A 19,453-nucleotide genomic window follows, 5' to 3' on the forward strand; every position below is an offset into this window, starting at 1 on the left:
AGTTTGATTAAATGTTGAATCTGTTCTTACATTTCAAACTTGTTTCATTACAGTTTTGCAGTACAGGTGTACTAATTTAATTGTTTTTTATTAATTCAATTTAGAGCAGGGATTTGGGGGCTCCAAAGACTGAATGTGGTGATAGATTTATAGTTAAAAAGGTGTAGTTGAATTGGTATTTTTTCTATCGTCATTTTTATCATTAACGGGATAAATGCCAGAAATTATCATGATACATTTTTTTGTCCATACCGCCCATCCCTACTACAAAGATATATATCCATCCGAAGGTTCCGGCCTGAAGCCAACAGGACAGCATCATCCGCAAAAAGCAGAGATGAAATCCTGAGGTTCCCAAACCGGAACCCCTCCGGCCCCTGGCTGCGCCTAGAAATCCTGTCCATAAAAATTATGAACAGGACCGGCAGCCCTGCCGGAGTCCAACATGCACCGGGAACCAGTCTGACTTACTGCCGGCAATGAGAACCAAACTCCTGCTCCGATCATACAGAGACCGGACAGCCCTTAATAGAGGGCCCCGGACTCCATACTCACTGAGCCCCCCACTACAAAGATATAAGCATAATAAAATCTGCAAGTGCAAACATGTACATGGAAGCTCTGCGATGTCATCTTTTTAATCACTATGACGAAATGAAGCTGGAAAAAATAAGACAAGTGATGAGAGGAGGTGGAACTTTTTGGGCACCGCAGTGCCTGCATAATGATGTCAGACAGGTGAGTGGTGACATACTGACATCTCAATGATTCAAAATGAATACACTTTGATCATTCCAAACCATTTTCCTTAAGGCCGCGTTCAGACTGCAGGCAAATCTGATTCATATCTGATTCCTTCTCATATCCGATTTTCAGGGCTGACTGTCCACACTGTTTTTAGCAAGTGTCCATATCGGATCTGGCTCTGTTCAGACTGGGCCACATCATTGACTGATCTGACGGGTTGCCGTAGCAACGACGTCGGAGCAGAGGCGTCACCCAGCGCGTGTATTGTGTGAAGGCATGTATTTTTTTTTATATATAAAAAAATCCCAAAATATCTGTACCGTTTCTGATTGGGTCGGCACTGCGCATCATTTTTAGACATAAAAATGAACACATACCGCTAAAGTTGTGTCTCGGCGGAGGGAACCGGCGTCCCAGCAAAATGAGAAACAGAGAAAAGTGTTCAGAACAAAACCACCAGCAAACTAACAAACCAACCAACAAAGCTCAGAGTTAACAAAACGAACCAGCAATGAACAACTGGCAGCCCCGCTCTGTAACCTCTCCTCCTGATGAGCTGACGGGCTGCAGGTTCAGGCTCACAGGGCGACTGAAGGCTGATTTATGGTCCCGCGTTACACCAACGCAGACCTACGGCGTAGGGTACGCGGGGACCCGCACCTACGTGGAAATGCAGCCTTTTTTTCTGCTATTAAAACATGTTGTAATGTGAATTTGCAACACTTAAACTACAAATAATAGTTTTTGACGTGACATCAGAGATTGTACATGCTCTCTGTGAAAGGATGAGTAGCTCCACAACTGGAAATGGGCAGGTGGTTTGGAGCGTCTGGGACAGTCATATCCGATCTGAGTGTTTGGAGCTGTTCAGACTGACACGCATCTGCCCAAATGCGATATGGATCGGATATGAAACTACCTCCCGGAGGTGGTTTCCATCTGGTTTGAAAAAATCGGATCTCATGCGGTTTGGGACTGTTCAGACTTCAAAAGACTAAAAATCGGATATTGGCTGGCAGTCTGAACGCGGCCTAAGAATGTAATTGTCCTGCATGTTCACACGTCTTACTTCTGTTTGTAGTCCAATCTTGAACAATATCAGCTTTAATGTTATCAAACTGAAGACTGAGTTTTAGGAAGACCAACACTGAATCCCATCATGCAAGCCAGAGACACAACTGCTGTCATTTATGTTTTAGCAGGAGCAGTTCGGTCATGATGTTAATGTGTGCAAATGCTTGGCTGAGGTGGTGAACACAGCTGAACACTGAACCATCATCAAATCAAGCATTTTGCATCCCCCCGTGCTCAGATGTTTCTACTGAGTTCAGCTTGGTGAGAGGAAGCAATAAACAAAAGCATAAAAAAAGAATGGAAAGTGGAATGAAGTGGAAGACAAAAAGAGCCATCTCTCAGCCATGTAATAGCTTTTATTTGTTGCATCAATAAAACCCTTCAGCTCCCACTTATGCATTCTAAAGAGGGATATAGCGACCCAGGCTGATGTTTCAGCAGCTTTCCGCAGCAAAAACAAACTAGCAGAGCATCAGCTTTTAAAATAGAGCTCAGTTAAGGTCGAACTTTGAGTCAATGACACACGTTATGTGATTTCTTCTACGTGTTATCAGTGAGGTTCTTAAGTCAATTTCACTTCTAGCTGTCAACACCGTCTCCAAGAAAAGCAAGACGGCTGTATTCTGTATAGACAGTAGCCGGTATCTAAAATATGCCAAGAATGTAACTGCCAGTGCCAACATATCAACTATCAACTACAAAACCAATCAGGAACCCTATTCAGCAAAGGTTTCTCTCAAGTTTGTGGTCACGGTCTGATCATTTCAATTTAAAAACAAACAAAACTACTGTTACCAGGTCAAGGACCTTAAACCATGCAAAGACCACCCACATTCTTTCACCAACATGTTCGTTTTCATCTCCTTCACTCTTAAATATAAAGTTCACTGTCATGGGCTTTGTTCTCCGGTCTGGAAACAGTTAAATGCACACAATAAAGCAATAAGCAAAAGGAGTGGTGATGCACCTGATGGGTCTTCAGACATTGAGACATTCATCGTATTGCCGTGCATGTTGTTTAATATATTTATATTTATTTGTGTGCCTAATATATTTCTGGTTTGCTGTGCACCGTTAATAAAAACATTTATAGAAACCTTATGCACCTTTTCATTACTTGCGAGACTCTAAAGGTTAAATATCTGACACAAGAAGAACTGACAAAAACACCAGTTTACAAAAAATCATCCCATGTGGAATAAAACAACCAAACTTTCTAAGAAAGTCAACTGACAGGACTAAAGTCCCTGATTACTTATTACTAAATGCTGTCTATCTGCACTGTGAATGGAGGATAACCCAGAAATTTGATGTTTCTGAATTGAATTTTTCTACACAAACATATACTTTTTAAAAACAACACAAAATAATAACTATCATCTCTTTGGAAAATCATGACTCAATGCAGATATACTGTTTATTGAACTCTGAACTCAGTACTGCCCACCAGTGGATTAACTGATGTAACAGCCAAGGCAACGTAAAAGATGCATGAGTATGTAGGTATGAGGGTGGCGACGCTTGAGACGGGCTGTTTCTGTATCTAAAGTAGCATGAATGAGCCTTCAGGATACAAACAGAAAATACAGGAATCTGGCTCTATTAAAGCTTAATATCCTTGCAAACATCTAGTGGGGCTGCTCAATTATGGAAAAACAAATCATAATCATGTTTATTTTGGTAAACATTGACACCACATTTAGTCAAAACAATTATCCACTGCCTTTCAAAGTATACTGCATCTATAAAACTTAAAGGGGACCTATTATGAAAAACAGTTTTTTTCTTGCTTTAACATATATAAAGTGGTCTCCCCTCAGCCTGCCAACTCAGAGAAGGAGGAAAGCAACCAAATTCTGCAGTGTCTGTACAGCCGTCCGGATGAGCCGTCTAGTGTGATGTGGATCTACGAGCCGTTCAGATTCTGCTCCCGTCGTTATGTCACGACAGGAGCGATGCGTGAAACCACGCCCACAACTAACTCCGCCAGCCGGAGCATCCGCCATTTTTTCGTAGCGGTGTATTGCGTCATTCAGGCAGCCAATCAGAACAGAGCCTCATTATCATAGCCCCGCCAACTCAGAATCCCACATAGATAATGAGGTTAGAAACGGGGAAGATAAAGACATGGCTCAGAGACTGAATTTCTAATTTATTTAGCAAAAACAATCAAAAGCTTGTTTTTAAGACATTCAAGGCCTGTTTAAAATAGGTATTAGATGCCATAATAGGTCCCCTTTAACATAAAAATGTCGATATTTCCAGGACTAAGTAAAATTTCAGATTGAAAAATTCAGACCAACAAAGCAAATGCTGGTAGAGCTGCTCAAATGATTCCTTAAACGTTCAGGAACATCAGGGTATATATTATTATATTACACATAGAAAACAAAGAAAGCGCTAGTCATGGCTGAGTGGTCTGCCTAAAGTGTGCGCGTCAACATAGCACAAAAGTGTGTGCGGTAAAATGACTGATTTTTGTTGATAATCCCCTCTATGACATTTTTTTGTGATCATTAGGAGCTAAAATTGAAATCCCAATTACAATTTGATTAACTGCAACCAAGTCCAAGTCCATAACACTGCTCGGATTCAGATCAGAGGGATGTCCAAACCAGGAAGGCTACAAGCACGGCCAGTCCAGATTGATAACTTTCACCCGGTACAACTTCAGAGCGCAACAAGGTCCAGCATCTTTCAAGAAGACTGGCTCCATAGCCCACGCTGTGCATTGAGGTGAATGGATGGTTGGTACCTCTTAACCTCACACACAAGCTCAAGCTCCTTCCATCCCAAAAGGGGGGATTTTCCATGTCAGCTGGGGGACAGGATGCCAAGGCCCGTGCTGTTATGGTTTCTCAGTTGGATATGTTTTTTACTTGTTAACTCACTCTCCTGTCGTTCCAGATGCTGACACCCTCAACAGCCAGAAATCCACTCATTCCTTTCACCTGTGCTTCCCCAGCCCAGCTCCACACCTGGTTTCCCTCATCAGCAGTTCCCCTCATATACCGGCCCATTTCCACCTTCTAGTTTGCCAGATTGTCGAGTGTTTGTGCCTCACTTTCCAGCGTTCCCGATTTCTGATCAATTTTCTTCCTGCCTGCCTGTCTGTCTGCGACCCTGCCTGATTCCGGTTTTTGGATTTTTGCCTGCCCCCTTGGATTGTTTGCCTGATCTGCCTGACTACCCGGTTTTGACCCCTGCCTGCCTTTGACCCTGATTAAAGCCTCTTGGACTCTGATTCTGTTTGGTGTCATGCATTTGGGTTCTCTGTCTTTGAGCCATGACACGTGCCTTCAAACCACTTCTCGTCCGACCCTTATGGCCCCCCCTGCCGGTAGTGAGCCCCCGAGGGTGAACACATGCAGACCATACAAGCTAAGAACAACTAGACCGCATGAACAACGTCCTAGCAACCTTGTGTTTGCCGACAATTCTCTCCCCAAGGCTTGCCTCCAGGGTGCGGGCCCTGGTGATCCTAGTCTGGGCGTGGGATCGAGCACTTGATTTCTTTGTCCCCATGCAAATCTGTTGATTGCCCTTAGTCTGACCCTACCCCCAGGAACAAGTTTCCTTGGGAGTTTCGCCAAACGACATACGTCCTGGGAACATTCAGGCACAAAAACCTCTACACCACGATAAGGTGGTGATAGCAGGAGTGGTGGCCTAAACTAGTGCGGTGGAATTGAAAACAAAAGTTTGGGATTTTTAAAACAAGTAACTGGATCAAAAGTAAGTGATACCATCACTTGGTTGTTGCAGAAAATGCAGAACAAAGCACAGTTCTGGTTTTATTTAACCTCACCTCAGCTTTAATACAATGAAACTTCTCATGCTTTTCTGTTTAATATCAGAAGCTACTGGTCTGTCATGTGGACTACATCCGGGTTCAGCACATATTAAGTTTTTAACTATATTTTCTCCATTTAGCACAGATTTTTAACCATTTCAGCAACACCTCTTGCTACTACGCTTCAGACATTCAGTATACTGCCCCTTTAAAAACTCTGTCATGCAGACAATCCAGCCAGACAAAGAAATTCAGACAAAAACAAATGATTGACCGAAAACTACCTTCTCGGAGCAGACACGTCTGGTCAATGCCCTGGACAATGTGACCAGGATCAGGACATTTATTGAACTTTTAGGCTTGTCTGTCCATTTGAACTGGATAAATGTTGTTTTCTTATTTTATTCCCTCTTCTAAATCTCAACGCCAGAGTTGAAGCAGATATATGAGGGAATATTTCTTCAGAAACATATGGTACCCCTGTATGCTTGGCCTACATTTCAGACACCTTGTATAATAATAGCACTGTTTTATAGAAGTCCCTTTTGATCATTTGATGCATACTAAATTACATCGACTTTATACACAGTTATTTGTTTATATAGTATTTGCATTTTAATAAGTTAACTTTTTAGACATAACTTAGTTTACTTCATTTTCTCTGCTTTGAAGCTTATTTTGTTTTTCTTTGCATACAGTGGACTTCAACACTATTGTTATCTAATTGGCTTTGTATTAATTTGTAATGAGTTGAAGTGCGTTGTTGAATTGCCTTGAGAAGATGTATTGTGATTTGGTGCTATTTAAATAAAGTTGAATTTAACTGATCATATACAGAAATGTATAATTTTTCTTTTCTTAAAGAATACTTTGCTTTAGTTTTCAATTAAAAAAATCAGTTTTGAATCAAATGCGCTCAACATTCATCATCTAATTGAACAGGTGATGCCCTAAAAATCTCAGCCCAGGAGTGTCACACCTTGGCCTTGAGACCATACACTTCCTCAGTCAGCCTTGTTCATGTTACACACCCTACGCTCCAACCCCCCCACCCCCAAACACACAAAGAAACACCACCCCCACCAAACTTTCTCACACACCATCCCCACCCCCACCACACACACACGATTATCAAAGCGCTACAATTTTCTGAACCATTCTCATAAAAAGCACTGGATTCCTCCATCTGTGGAAAGACCATTAACAGCTACAGATATTACTTTTGTGCATTGAGGCAGAGGAGGATTGCACTAAAATTAACTTTAATGCTCTAAGCTACAACACAGCCTTCTGTATATTTACCATAATGTGGGTCATCTCTTCCCTCTGTTTGCTCTCAGCCCTAAGAAGAACCCCAGCATCCCTCTCATGATGCACTGCATGAGTTCATAGCGCACAGACATTCAACAACCATTTTGCCGCTTAGGGCCCAATTTAACCCCAATTGTAGCGAGATACCTGAAAGATCAGAGTGCTCAAGTCACTTGGAATGACAGTAATGTCATCTACAAAAAACCAGCACCAAACCGCGACATCTCTGCTCCACCACTTGTGAAAATGAACACATTTCTACAAATCTTTACAACAAAAGCAATAGTAGGCGTTTTTAGATCGGATGATATCGCTGGATGGTGAACACGTGTTTCGGGAGCTGCGTGCTGGCCTGCGGTCTGGCCCGCGGTCCCCCCTCCCCCAGTCATCCCGTTGCTGCTGCCACCTGCCTGCGGTCCCCCACCCCCCCGGTCATCCCGCTGCTGCTTCCACCTGCCTGCGTGGATGTCTGCAGTGTGCTGCTGACGTCCCCGACCCGCAGTCTGGCCTTCGGCAGGAGGGTCCCCCCTTATGAGCCTGGTCCTGCTCAAGGTTTCTTCCCTCCTAAAGGGGAGTTTTTCCTTGCCACTGTTTGGCTTAAGGCTTTTCTCCCACTAGGGGAGTTTTTACCTGCCATTATTTATGTAATAATTGCTCGTGGATCATTGTTATGGGTCTCTGGAAAGCGTCTAGAGATAACATCTGTTGTATTAGACGCTATATAAATAAAATTGAATTGAATTGAATTGAATAGTTTTCAAAATGAGGATGGATGAACATCAGGTAGGGATGCAAATTATCGATTATTTCAATAATTGACAGTTGATTACCTTATCGATCGATCATTGATTAGTTGATAAGCGGCGTTTTTCCCCCATCTGAGATACAAACATAATTTTTTTTGCTTATATAAAATACAAAGGACATTTTAATGTATTCCCTAATCAAATATTTATTTGATACAAAAGTAACAAAAAGACATTTTTGTACCACAAGGAATATAATATAAAGTGCACTTCAAGGCTATTAGTAGTAGTAGCAGCAGCCATAATAGTGTCATTTGTGTCAAGCAAATTTTAAGTTCTAGTTACGTTTTAAGTTAGAGTTTTGGCAGTGTTTAAAATAAAGTTATGAGACCTGCTGTATTGGAGCACATTTTCTTTTAGTTAAAACTGTAGCGGGGACAGATGTTTAGAGAAACCTATGTATGTACCGGGTGAAGGCTGATTTATGGTTCCGCGTTACAACAACGCAGAGCCTACGCCGTAGGCTACGGCGGCGGCTCTGTGCGATTTAAGGCGGAACCATAATTCAGGCTTTAGGGGAACATATCGGAGAACAACCAGAAGAATATAGAGTGGATTAAAAATAAAAGTTAAGCACTGAGCTACATGTGTCTCCCGTCTGGGCCATTGCAGACTCATTGCCTGAGCATGTTACTAAAACCAAACATATCCGCCGTCTCTTTCTTTATGTGCGCGACGCACCGCGTTGTGTCGCATTAAATGTGGTCCGGGCGTAATACCAGCTGGTGAAATTAAACGAAAAAAATAAATAAATAAATAGTTTAATTGTAATCGTTAATTTTAATCGGGTAATTTCATAACGGCAATTAATCGAAAATCGCTTAATTATTAACATCCCTAACATCAGGAGGAGCGTTTTTTGGCCGGGTTTTGCTTCTTGCAAAGCCCTGGTTTGTGAATTTTGTGTTCAGTCCTTCAAACAATGGACCATCATCCTTTGTGGTTCCGGACATACGCAGGTTTCTGGCGTCCCCGTCTTTGAGGCTAAGTAGCTCGCCGATCTCCTTCTGTCCCCGTTTACTCAACTTGCAAATATAGATCCTACCTGTGGCTTCCTGCTGCTGTTGTTACTCTCATCCACCGTTTCCTCATTTTATAAAATTATTATAAGAAATAAAAAAAAAACCTTCTCCTGGTGGGCTGTACTCAGGTACAGGATTAACAAACCCCCCAGCACGACCTGCCACCCAGCATTAGTTCTGTTTACATCAGACCTGACCTGGTTAAGACTACCCTCGGAGGAGAGTTATTCACAGGGCAGCTCGACACACCACCCCCCGTTGGTCAATGTAAAAGGGGTGGACGACATACTAGATCCAATGTTAAACGCAGGGTATTCGCTAACGTAAAAGGGGCTAGTGATGGAAAGCAACCTTCAAGCTCCCGGGCCTCTGGTAGACGACCCAACCTGGAAGAAGGACACTGCTCACAGAGGAATGGGCGAGGGTGGGACACACACAAACTCTGGGATAAAAGAAGTTTTCAAAAAAGAAAAATTTAAACTGACAAGTACATCATGTCATATGCACAACTTTTCTATGCTGAAAACATGCAAACGCATGAAAGTATCTCATTCTCATGTGCACAAGTTACTTCCTCTTTGTACAACAGCCTCAAGTCAATATAAACATTTGTAAAACCTGAAAATAATGATAAATATGTAAAAATATGCACTCCCCAAACACACACACAAACACACACACACCCAACACACCACAGCCATCTGTCTTTCCTGCACCAGTTAGGGTCAGAGAGCCAAAACCAGATTAAAACGATACTTTGACCCACTCACTAATCCCAAGATCCGTTTCAGTACGAGGTAGCTCATTGCAGCAGTGACACAGAGACTTTATGTTGTCTCAACAATCACTCAAAAAAAACAAACAAAAAGAAAAACACCACAAATACCCAAGAGAATGCAGGTCTAATCATGCACGCTATGTCAAGTTTCTCAGATTTTCTGCAGCAACATGTGACGCCGTCGGCTAGAACTGAGGTCAGTCTCTGAAATAAAGTGACAAAATAAATAAACATACAGAACTTCTGTCGAAAAGTTATTCCCGGGTTCATGTGTTATCACACAACACTGCAGACAGACGTGTCAAGTAACAAAGTACAAATACTTTGTTACCTTACTTAAGTAGAAATTTTGGTTATCTATACTTCACTGGAGTAATTATTTTTCAGACGACTTTTTACTTTTACTCCTTACATTTTCACGCAATTATCTGTACTTTTTACTCCTTACATTTTAAAAACAGCCTTGTTACTCTATTTCATTTCGGCCTTTAAAAAAAAAACTATCTAGTTAAATTGCTCCATCAGGATAGAGTGATTTGTTGTGGTTGTTTCAGGAGTTCTTGTCCAGTTTTGTTCTTACATCCGTTCCCTCAGATTCCTGCAACTAAACTTGGATGTACATTCCAATAAAGGTTAGGATAAATGATAACATGCCTCTGAAGTTTGACTTTTTGCACCATTACAATACTTATAGGCAACTAGTCATCATATCTCCTGCTCTCTGAAACACATGTTAATGCTCAATAGTACACATATATGGTTCTTTAATATATTTGCATTATACTAAGATTAGGGTTGCAAAGGGGTGGAAAATTTCCGGTAAATTTCCGGAAACTTTCCATGGGAATTATGGGAATTTATGGGAATTATTGGGAATTTATGGGAATTTATGGGAATTAACTGGAAATTGGGGGTAATTCAAACAAACTGTATCATATCCAAACATAAATGTAAATATTTATTTTGTCATAAGCAGATATCCATGCAAGATAATACAAAAACATGACATTTCAACAGATTTATTTGAGTAGAACTTTAGTTTTTATTCTTGTATGAACAATTATTTTAATGAACAACAAAAACATGAATGTTGAGTAAATACTAACTCACCCCACTCCCCCACCCAATCAAAAAGTAATGCAAGTTAAACATTAATACCATTATAGATCAAATATATTTACCCCATAATATTATCAAAACTTACTTGACTTTATATAGTCCGTGGGCTCAAATGTGTGGCTTCAATAGTCTTGTGCTTTGAGCTCAAATGTGTGGCCTCCAGGCTTCAAGAAATCACCTGTGCATGTGATGGAGGAATGCACAGTGCATGTAGGGGGTGTGGCCTCAATAGCCCTGCAGTAAGCTGTGTGCATGTGATGGAGGAATGCACAGTCCCTTTAGGGGGTGTGGCCTCAATAGCCCTGCAGTAAGCTGTGTGCATGTGATGGAGGAATGCACAGTGCATGTAGGGGGTGTGGCCTCAATAGCCCTGCAGTAAGCTGTGTGCATGTGATGGAGGAATGCACAGTGCCTGTAGAGGGTGTGGCCTCAATAGCCCTGCAGTAAGCAATGTGCTGTGTGCATGTGATTGAGGAGTGTACTTGCATTAAATCTGGTTGTTTTAGCCAAGACTATGCTACAATATATTACCCCCAACTATATTTAAGTTCCCTGTTAAGGGCCAATTCAACTAAGATGCATTCATTTTCAATGGCTTTTGTCCTTAATGGCTTTTTTTCCCCCTTACATTAATTTTACTTTTATACTTTAAGTAGTTTTGAAACCAGTACTTTTATACTTTTACTTGAGTGAAAAACTTGATTTGATACTTCAACTTCTACAGGAGTATTTTTAAACTCTAGTATCTATACTTCTACCTGAGTAATGAATGTGAATACTTTTGACACCTCAGACTGCAGAGTACCTAATGATAAAAAAAAGCACAGCAGAATCGGCCTTGTGAGGCAAGAAACTCCTGTGGGAACATTTAATGGTCATGGTCAGGGTGGCGATGTGTGGCGTCTAAGGGACGACCTGTACAAACACCCGTTTCAAAATAAACAGGTATTATCAGGCTGTATAAAGAAGAGAGTCAAGTTGTACAGGTCCCATCACATCACATTTTCAAAATTGTTATAGTGGGCATCACACCATAATTCAAGTTTGTTGCCCAGAAGAGAGACGTTAAAGACTAGCGACACATGTGAAGATCAGCAACATGGATGACTCTGAAACACGCTGTGGTTCATCTGCACTGCCTTCATTTGGTTTAATCAACTTAAGCAGACTTGTTGCAAGTTCAATGACCTCAGCACACAGACAAAACACTGCATTGTTAACATGTTGCTGAACTTTTATTTCACACTTTAACAGCAGATTACTTTAAACTGTCTGTCAACTTTTTCAAAGAGTGGTTCCACTGGTTGGAACCAAATTACATGTGTGAAAGAAATGCTTTACTGTTAAGTCACTGGCTACAGTCACACAACCACCTACATCGTCCAGCCCTGGTAAAATCCTCATTTGCTAGAAATCTCAGAAGACAGTTTATAACTAAAAGCGTCTTACAGCAGACTTTACAACAGCGCTAACCTTCTGGCATTTGCTCTTTATATCAACAACACCAGAAAAGGTATTATTTGTGGGACCATGTTGAAGCAGCAGAGTTCACCACAACCATGGAAATGTTATTGGTAGGGGTGTAACAATATATCTTGCCACAAAATTTTGCGATACAAAAACGTCACGATACGTGTTGTGGAGGTGACAAACTGTAGCGCGATATTGGGTTATTAATATTAATATATTGTGTTTAGTAGTAACACCCTATTGGTGCAGCGGGCTCACGTGACGACCTCGACCCGCGGACCAAAATCTTCCTCCGCTCAGAAGAAACTAGTACCGTTTTGGTCCCGATCACGGGACTCTTGCAGGGTTTTGAGCTCTGAACTTTTACTTATAAGGTGAGCTTGAATCAAACCTTTTTTATGATTTAAAGATTGTGTCGTCCCCAGAGAAGGGAGGATGAAACGATAACGGGGTTCACCTTACGGCCTCAGGCTGGAGCATGTGAAGCTCTGAGCTCTGGCAGAACATAAATGCTGTCATGTTGCATTCTGAATTTGGGACTTTACATAGTTTATTTATTTACTTTTATTTATTTATTTAATTTTAGTTGTTAAATTTTTGGAAAAGAAAAAAGTCAAGTCATACATGAGAAACTATTCAGTTTGTGGCAAAATATTTGTACTTGTATGAAACTGAAGATGCATAATGCAAACCTGACATTTACTTTTAGTTCAGTTTGTGGAAAATGGTTGGCCTGGCTTTCTCTTTAAAACTTAAACAGTTCTAAAGCATTACAAACTGTAACAATAGGGCAAACGCACAGCATCGCTTTGTATTTTGTGTCTTTCAAATAAAAGACCAATTTTTCCAGTCATATGTTCCTCATTCAAGGTTGTTAAATAAATACTGCTATAATATCGTATCGTTATCGTGACCTCAATATCGTGTATCGTACCGTATCGTGAGATTAGTGTATCGTTACACCCCTAGTTATTGGTGACATCTTTCCATGTTTACATGTCCTCCACGTTACCCTACGCTGCGTGCAAAGTGAGCATGAATTCTCATGCGGCTGTTCTTGATCGCACGGCCACATAATCACAAATATATATCTGATCTAGGAGCGACCGCATACCTAACCCCATGCCAATCTGAACATTGGAATGGATGATTAGATTCCCGTGTCCACAGCCCTGAAAAAACGAGTTGCTTTAACAGAAAAAAGACAAAGATCAGGTGTGTGCCGCTTCAGCCAGGTATTTATGAACTGTGTGGGGAAAGTGCTGCACCTGTGACCTGTTTGGCCTCTGCTTGGAAATGAATCAAAACTGTCAGCACACTAGTTAAAGAAAACAATAAAAGGCAAAAAAATGTGGTCTGAACTTTACTGAATTATTACTGTTAAACAGAAACTTAAATTTAGTCACCAAACCATGACAAGCAGTTTTAATCCAGTTAGTTCTGATAAATATCAGTGATAAATATCCTAAATGTGATTAAGATTCATCAAAGTACAAGCTTAGTATTTAATCAGTACTTAAAGGTTCTGGTGCAGGAATCCAAACATCCAATTCCTCTTCAAAGAACACGAATCACTGGGGTAAATAGTTGTACAATAGTTACTGTGGAGTTCAGCGGGATTAAAGGACGCAGCTACACAACAACAAGGGAGACGTTCCCGAGTCCCTTTCAGTTTAAAAGCTGCTCTCAGTCCAGTCCTGCTTCATTGTCCTGGTGCAGTGGACAGAAAAGAATGCCTGTGTTCCTCAGATAGTCACTTTGGTGTTGACCAAAGATTCACCTCCCCTGAGCAGGAAAAAGCTCCACCGCGAGCTCACCAGAGCTCCAGACTCTCATATCTACAAGCTTTTAGAGCAGGGGTCTTCAACTAGATTAGGCAGGGGGCCACATCTGCAAAAAGACTGTATGGAGAGGGCCGCACTGCATGTGCGCACAAAGCCCCCAGGCGGAAAATTTGGGGGTTTTCAAAATGTATTTTGCACTCAAAGATGAAGATTTATGTATATATAATACATTTGTGCACAGGGATGAGCAGGAGAATATATCTGTCTAGTTTAAATATGAATTATGTATTAATTGTCTCCAGATTTAGTCATTGTGAATGTTAAATATAATATTCAGATATGGAAATATTATTTTAAATGCAAGTTCATTTTGAAACCATGCATTGTGCAAAACTTAATGAAGTATGAAGTATTGACCTACTTTTAATAAAACACGCCATAATGAAAAAGCACCACTTTCCACCAAGATTTCCTTATTTGAATATTATATTAAGCATTGAGCACACGCATTTCAGTCCATAGTAGCCAGTTTGATGTTATAAATAAGGAACCACAATATTAACCATAAGCTCCTTTATTTATGACACATCTGTGCATTATATCAGCAAAACAAAACAATCACATGAAATCATAGGAGGCTTAGAAGTTCATCTGAAATGCAAAGTACTCATTTAGAGATTCAAATGAAAAACATTTCAGACCAATCCTAGAAGTCTAATGATGTAAACAAGTCCTCTATAAACAGAGGTTAATAACAAATAATGTGACAAACATTATCACTGTGCAACACTGGCAAAACATCCGAAGTAGTAAAAATCATCTCCAACAGAGATTAACATGTACAAACACTGTCCAATGAATCATTAACCAACTGAAAAGGCTACCAAGCATCTGAAACTTTTATTAATTTACAAAATGCGATATGTAAACCATGTTAGTTTTGCTTACTTCGTCACTTCCGCCCGCCAACTGGAAGTGACATTAAATGCAACGATATATAAAACTATTTAATATATATTAAAAACATTAATAACTAGGTATGAAATATGACCAGGGGCCACATAAAAACTCCTGGCGGGCCGCAAGTGGCCCGTGGGCCGCCAGTTGAATATCCCTGTTTTAGAGGATCATTTCACTCAAGTACATTGGGAATGTTTTAATAATATTCTTGAAGTCTGTATTATCTGTACATTACTGGTATTACCAAAATATTGATCAAGTGGACTCGTACACATTCAGAATATAATTCTCATTGGCGGTTCTACGGAAAGGAAACAGGGGCCGGATTCACAAAATATTCTTAAGAAAAAAAATCTTAAGTGTCATTTTTTTTCTTAAGTTCAGTCTTAAGAAGAAAAAAGAGAAGAAGTCATATTCTCCAAAAAAGTATTTTTCAACTTTCTTCTTAAGTTTCTTCTTAAGAAAAAAAACTTAAGAATAAATGGTATTCTTGAAATAAAAGTTCTCAAATTTGTTCTTGACTTTTTTCTTAACTTTAAGACAACCTGGACCTGTCTTAAAATGTCTTCTGTGAAAAGGTAAGCCTGAATGAAATGAATAATATATATAATTTTGTATACCAAGTACGTAGAGGTGCACTAAATAAAAACCCAAACATATGTTGCTTAATAAAATAAAATGAAATTCAATAGACTGATATGTTCATTTTAATACATTTATTAAAATTGCGACAGCTCTGATGTACAGGCGTACTGAATCCTTCATTTAGTATGCAGTATACAGTACATACTGATGCAGTATGTAGCATGTAGTACTTAGTATGCCATTTCAGATACAGCCATATTTCAAGAAGTTCTTAAGTAGGAAAAATAAGAAATTCGTAAGAAATGACAGTTCTTAAGACGGTTCTTAAGAAAATATTGAGGAATTGCACTTAAGAACTTATGAACTTCTTAATTTTAGATCTTAAAGGGATTGTGACATGAAAAACAAATTTTTCTTGATTTTTTGTGTTTTGTTGGGTGTCTTGACATCAATTACACCCAAAAAACAACAAACTTTTAACATTCAGTGTATTGTGTGCTTTCTGGGATTTTCCGCATAACTATATAAAAACGGCGCATGTGGTTTGGTGGCGGATCGTTACGTAACGATCCGCTAAATCACCGCCCCCTCCACCGAGCTCCCTGCCTCCTCTCCTCTCCAGCGCACCATAAATGCTGATTTATGGTTCCGCGTTACACCGACGCAGAGCCTACGGCGTAGGGTTACGCAGCGACGCGCTCCATACGCTGAACCCTACGGCGTAGGCTCTGCGTCGATTTAACGCGGAACCATAAATGAGGCTTAACAAGGAGCTGTTTAGAGCCTCTTTTGTTCTAATCACCGGAGGAAAACTGCTAAGAAGACCCGCAGCCACTGACTGGACTTAAGATAAGGGGACAGTGCTGCTTGCATGCCTTTATTTTTATGATTGTTTGCTGTGGTTCGCCCTCCTGCTTTTCCGTGCATGCTTCGCCTGTTGCTCTCCGACGCCGCTGTGAGCGTATGGCTGGAGGAGGAGGAGGTTTGGAGGAGGAGCGGAGCAATGATTGACAGGAAAAAGGGGAAAGGAAGCATTTTTCACGGCGCAAAAAAACACTGTTATAAAAAGCCAGGAAAAGAGTACTAGAGTGAAGTTTTTCTTGTTACACTCTTTTAGACACATTTGAGGGATGTTGGCCAAGACTTTTAATAGTGTTAAAAGCATGTTAAAAATGATGTCACAATACCTTTAAGACAGTTCTTAAGATCGTTCTTAAGAACATATTGGTGAATCTGGCCCCAGATCTTGCTGGAGCGCATATGAACACACTAATGAGCCACAAGATTGAAATCACAGACAAAGTGAGCAACACTGCTCATCTTGTTGCAGCTCAAGGCTGTGCTGGAAAATCACTGTAATATCAAACCACCAGCGCTCCATTTGGGACAAGACCGGTCCACTAAACGACCCACAGCTGCCCCAAACATGACACCTGATTATACGAGCAGGATGGAGAAGATGTCGTTGATTAGAATGTCTCCGGCTGGAAGACCCGACTGTTAGCTGTGAAGCCAACGGTAACACAATTATACCGCACGCGCACGCGCACGCACACGCACACGCACACACACACACACACACACACACACACACACACACACACACACACACACACACACACACACACACACACACACACAGTGATACAGGAGTTTATTTTGGTTCCGCTCAGAGAAAAGCCGACTGGCTTTTTTCAAACCGACACAAATTTTCCCAAATATTTTCCACACTTTGTTTAATCCTCTGAACTAACAGAATGACAGATGTGATTAACTTTCAATAAGAGTTAACCGTTTCAAGCTCTCATTACAAGGTTAAGTAGGATTTAGAGACCCTGGGAGGAAAACAGAGGTGGGACCTTTTTCCTTTTGCCATCTATATTCACATGCACCTTCAGATTCTGAGCAGGGCAGCAATGAACAATTCCTGTAAATCGACAATAACTCCCTCAGACAGGGCTTGCAATTATAAAACGAGAATCCCTTAAAACATCCATCAAAGTAATATAAAATCATGTAAAATATAAAACAGTTGGAATAGGTTTAACAACACTTTTCTCTCTAAAAGTACCAAGGGAATCGGCAGATTTCTGCATCAAACACATTCACAACGGCTCCATCTCACCAGCTGACGCATAAATCTAATTAATCGGGTTTAATACAGCGTGCACTTTTCAGGGACTCCAAAGCCGGCCCCCCCTGCCCTGTGCACCATTACAGCCCATTATGTAGTCATTATACACCTGGTGACCCCTGACCCCGCCAGCACTGGGCTCCAATAATCAGCCCCCCAGAGACGCGGCAGATGGACGGACGGGCCAGGTCCTGCACGTTGTGTGAATATTTCACTTCACACAGTGACGTAATCTGGTGCTTTAGCTGGCCCGTTATTCCATTTGGAGGATTTGCCACAAACCGTGAAATGGAGCAGAGTCCCAAAATCAGCATCAGTTTTCCCACAAAAGCTTTAGCTTGTATTGTGGGCACATGTTGTTATTCAGTTCACACTCATAGCAGTAGAAAACACCGAAAACTCAAGGGCATACATCATTTCACAAAGTCAGCACATTGGAAGGTGAGAAAAGATGGAAAAAGAGGGAAAAAAAATGTGTTTTCTCAGACCTCAAAATAACCCCAAAGAGAGTGAAGCCTTATAAGAAAATCTACTGAAATTTGCCAACACTTCTTCTGGATAACAGCAAGCTCTTACTGCGTCCTCTATTCTACTGAAACTTATCAGCATTTCACTTTTAACTCTTAAATTAATATTTAGGTCAAGATTTTGGCAAGTGTCTGGGAGGAGAGGATTGCAATTAATCCTGGTATTTTATTCACAAGGCTGCAGCCTGATTTGCATCTCATTTAGAGGAGGGCTGATTTAATTATTTACCATAATTACACTAAACACATCTGGGTTCACAGAAGAATCTGGACTTGGCAAAAACAACTATGTAACTTCTCTATATTAAGAATTATGTATCTTTATTATTATATTATACATATATTATTATAATATTATATTATAGATTGAAAATATCTTAAATTATGAGCATATTTTAACATAATAAGCGTACAACAGCTATCTTAAGGCATTTAATTGCGATTAAATTAATTATAATAGGAATGAATGAGTGCAAAATAAAATGCTGCCTTGAGCAAAGTGAACTGCTCCATTAAACTTGCTATACATCCAACATATGTCATATTATATGTCATATTTACTCTTCTGTTTTCGTGTTCCTGGTAAACTAAAACGATATTAGCGCGATTTCCAGTCCTGAAGTTTGGACAGTAAAAATACACATAAAAAAAACAGTTCGGACGACGCGGACTAAACAAGTGACATGTGAGTTTTGGACGCGAAGGTCGCAGTTTAGTCCAACTACCTGGTTGAATGTTGCTGGATGGACGCGGTTCAGTCCGGGGAACCGCAGCGCAGGAGCGGCCACTTCCAGCTGATAGAGCCCGGACCAGCTCCCGGAGAACGGACAGAGTAAATCCCAGACCCGCTCCTCGGACGGAGCTCGGTTCAGGCGGAGCTCCGCGGTAAACTAGTCCCAGAACGAGTCCCGCAGCCCCGGGCAGCAGCGCGATGTCGGGCTGAAGCTGGAGTGAAAACACGGTGGTGCGTGTGTCTGGTCCGCGCTGCTGCTACTGCCGCTGGAGCTGCTGCCGCTGCTGCTGGAGCCTCCCCCGTCCTGCTGACGGGGACGCGCAGGAACCCCCTCCCCTTAGCGCCAGGCAGGAGAAAAATAACAATATGATTTTAGAGGAGGAAGACTTTTTTTTTATTATGCACTTCGAGAAAAAACTCGAAATGTTGAAAAAAACGTCAAAATTTCGTGAATAAAGTCGAAATGTTGAGAGAAAAGTCGAAATGTTGAGAAAAAAGTAGAATTTTGTGAATAAAGTCGAAATGTTGAGAAAAAAGAAGAATTTTGTGAATAAAGTCGAAATGTTGAGAAAAAAGTCGAAATCGTGAGAAAAAAAGTCGAAATCGTGAG

General features: G+C 40.8%; 1 protein-coding gene across 1 annotated transcript in view; it reads right to left on the reverse strand.

The window, feature by feature from the left end:
- Positions 1-19,081, reverse strand: part of ankrd6b (ankyrin repeat domain 6b) — a 79,152-nt gene extending 60,071 nt beyond the window's left edge. Inside the window, exon 1 of the mRNA XM_061707511.1 lies at positions 18,836-19,081. The gene's annotated coding sequence lies outside the window, so the exon portion shown is untranslated. The remainder of the gene's footprint in view (positions 1-18,835) is intronic.
- Positions 19,082-19,453: the final 372 nt, after the last annotated feature.

This window comes from Cololabis saira, chromosome 18, assembly GCF_033807715.1.
Source record: "Cololabis saira isolate AMF1-May2022 chromosome 18, fColSai1.1, whole genome shotgun sequence".
NCBI lineage: Eukaryota > Metazoa > Chordata > Actinopteri > Beloniformes > Belonidae > Cololabis > Cololabis saira.